This window comes from Acipenser ruthenus, unplaced genomic scaffold (assembly GCF_902713425.1).
Source record: "Acipenser ruthenus unplaced genomic scaffold, fAciRut3.2 maternal haplotype, whole genome shotgun sequence".
Classification (NCBI taxonomy): Eukaryota; Metazoa; Chordata; class Actinopteri; order Acipenseriformes; family Acipenseridae; genus Acipenser; species Acipenser ruthenus.
In genome coordinates this window covers 16,200-20,000 of record NW_026708110.1, presented here as the reverse complement: position 1 = coordinate 20,000, position 3,801 = coordinate 16,200, and positions in this window count along the sequence as shown.

Genomic DNA, 3,801 nt, shown 5'->3' with positions numbered 1-3,801 from the left:
AACATGGAGGTCACCAAGGACACAAACGGCACACTGCTGCTGAAAACAGAGCCTCCAAACCCCGCGAGGGCAACAGGCTTCAAGTGCACTGAAAGTCAGCGACACAAATGGCACACTGTTGCCCAAAACAGAGCCTCTAAACCCCGTGAAGGCAAGAGACTTAAAGTGCATTAAAAATAAAAAAATGTAAGGGACCCACACTGCCTACTCAAGCCCAAAACAGAGCCTCCAGCCCGGCCTGATCTGGCGCCAGGCGCGGGAGGGCAGCATACTTCCATCAGCATGGAAGTCCAGGACTGTAAGGGGACCCACCGCCTCCCCAAGCCGAAAACAGAGCCTCCAGCCCGACCTGATCTGGCGCCAGGCACGGGAGGGCAACAGACAGACTTCCAGGGAAGTGGAAGCTGCCAGGGGTGAATGGGAACTCTGCCCGGGGTGCAGAGCCTCCCACATGGCTTGACTTATTATTTTTACTTAAATATTTTTTTGATCAAAAGACCATGCCCTTAGTAATATGCACTTACCCCCCCAGTGTATCTGTTATCTAATAGCATTATGAGAGCAAGTCACTACTTCATGCCGACCTCCTGGAACTGCCGCTCGGCCACCCAGACCCACTTTGTCCACTAAGGTTTTTTGTGGCTATGGTAATGTATTATTATTATGTGTTTATTTAGCAGACACCTTTATCCAAGGCGACTTACAGAGACTAGGGTGTGTGAACTTTGCATCAGCTGCAGAGTCACTTACAATTACATCTCACCCGAAAGACGGAGCACAAGGAGGTTAAGTGACTTGCTCAGGGTCACACAGTGAGTCAGTGGCTAAGGTGGGATTTGAACCGGGGACCTCCTGGTTACAAGCCCTTTTCTTTAACCACTGGACCACACAGCCTCCAATGTAGCACTATTCTGACTCTAGTCAATTCTATTCTAACTATGGTCATTTAGCTCAATGGTGACTCTGGTCATGTAGCTCAATGGTGACTCTGGTCATGTAGCTCAATGGTGACTCTGGTCATGTAGCTCAATTTTGACTATGGTCAGGGCGGCAGTGTGGAGTAGTGGTTAGGTCTCGGGACTCTTGACTAGAAGGTCGTGGGTTCAATCCCAGGTGGGGGACATTGCTGCTGTACCCTTGAGCAAGGTACTTTACCTAGATTGCTCCAGTAAAAATCCAACTGTATAAATGGGTAATTGTATGTAGAAAAATAATATAATTGTATGTAAAAATAATGTGATATCTTGTAACAATTGTAAGTCGTCCTGGATAAGGGTGTCTGCTAAGAAATACAGTGGCTCTCAAAAGTATTCACCCCCCTTGGACTTTTCCACATTTCATTGTGTTACAACATGGAATCAAAATGGATTTAATTGGGAGTTTTTGCCACTGATCAACACAAGAAAAGTCCATAATGTCAAAGTGAAAAATAAAATCTACAACTTGTTCTAAATTAATTACAAATATAAAACAGAAAATAATTGATTGCATAAGTATTCACCCCCTTTGCTATGACACACCTAAATAAGCTCTGGTGCAACCAATTGTCTTTAGAAGTCACATAATTAGTTGAATGGAGTCCACCTGTGTGCAATTAAGGTGTTTCACATGATTTCAGGTTAAATACACCTGTCTCTGGGAGGTCCCACAGTTGGTTAGTACATTTCCTAACAAAAACTACATCATGAAGATGAAGGAACATTCAAAGCAAATCCGGAATAAGGTTCTTCAAAATCACCAATCAGGGGTAGGATATAAGAACATTTCCAAGGCATTGAATATCCTCTCAGAGCACAGTAAAGTCCATTATTAAGAAATGGAGAGAATATGGCACAACTGTGAATCTGTCTAGAACAGGCCGTCCTCAAAAACGGAGTATCCGGGCGTATAGGGCACTAGTCAGGGAGGCCACCAAGAGGCCTATGGCAACTCTAAAGGAGTTACAGTGTTCCACGGCTGAGCTGGGAGACACTGTGCATATGGCAACAATAGCCTGGGTGCTTCACAAAACTGGCCTTTATGGGAGAGTGGCAAAAAGAAAGCCATTGTTGAAAAAAACTCGCATCAAATCTCGGCTAGAGTTTCCCAGAAGGCATGTGGGAGACTCTGAGACCAAGTGGAAGAAGATTCTATGGTCTGATGAGACCAAAATAGAGCTTTTTGGCCTCAACGCTAAGCGCTATGTTTGCCACTGATCAACACAAGAAAAGTCCATAATGTCAAAGTGAAAAATAAAATCTACAAATTGTTCTAAATTAATTACAAATATAAAACAGAAAATAATTGATTGCATAAGTATTCACCCCCTTTGCTATGACACACCTAAATAAGCTCTGGTGCAACCAATTGTCTTTAGAAGTCACATAATTAGTTGAATGGAGTCCACCTGTGTGCAATTAAGGTGTTTCACATGATTTCAGGTTAAATACACCTGTCTCTGGGAGGTCCCACAGTTGGTTAGTACATTTCCTAACAAAAACTACATGATGAAGATGAAGGAACATTCAAAGCAAATCCGGAATAAGGTTCTTCAAAAGCACCAATCAGGGGTAGGATATAAGAACATTTCCAAGGCATTGAATATCCTCTCAGAGCACAGTAAAGTCCATTATTAAGAAATGGAGAGAATATGGCACAACTGTGAATCTGTCTAGAACAGGCCGTCCTCAAAAACGGAGTATCCGGGCATATAGGGCACTAGTCAGGGAGGCCACCAAGAGGCCTATGGCAACTCTAAAGGAGTTACAGTGTTCCACGGCTGAGCTGGGAGACACTGTGCATATGGCAACAATAGCCCGGGTGCTTCACAAAACTGGCCTTTATGGGAGAGTGGCAAAAAGAAAAAAACTCGCATCAAATCTCGGCTAGAGTTTCCCAGAAGGCATGTGGGAGACTCTGAGACCAAGTGGAAGAAGATTCTATGGTCTGATGAGACCAAAATAGAGCTTTTTGGCCTCAACGCTAAGCGCTATGTTTGCCACTGATCAACACAAGAAAAGTCCATAATGTCAAAGTGAAAAATAAAATCTACAAATTGTTCTAAATTAATTACAAATATAAAACAGAAAATAATTGATTGCATAAGTAATCACCCCCTTTGCTATGACACACCTAAATAAGCTCTGGTGCAACCAGTTGTCTTTAGAAGTCACATAAATAGTCGAATGGAGTCCACCTGTGTGCAATTAAGGTGTTTCACATGATTTCAGGTTAAATACACCTGTCTCTGGGAGGTCCCACAGTTGGTTAGTACATTTCCTAACAAAAACTACATCATGAAGATGAAGGAACATTCAAAGCAAATCCGGAATAAGGTTCTTCAAAAGCACCAATCAGGGGTAGGATATAAGAACATTTCCAAGGCATTGAATATCCTCTCAGAGCACAGTAAAGTCCATTATTAAGAAATGGAGAGAATATGGCACAACTGTGAATCTGTCTAGAACAGGCCGTCCTCAAAAACGGAGTATCCGGGCGTATAGGGCACTAGTCAGGGAGGCCACCAAGAGGCCTATGGCAACTCTGAAGGAGTTACAGTGTTCCACGGCTGAGCTGGGAGACACTGTGCATATGGCAATAATAGCCCGGGTGCTTCACAAAACTGGCCTTTATGGGAGAGTGGCAAAAAGAAAGCCATTGTTGAAAAAAACTCGCATCAAATCTCGGCTAGAGTTTCCCAGAAGGCATGTGGGAGACTCTGAGACCAAGTGGAAGAAGATTCTATGGTCTGATGAGACCAAAATAGAGCTTTTTGGCCTCAACGCTAAGCGCTATGTTTGCCACTGATCAACACAAGAAAAG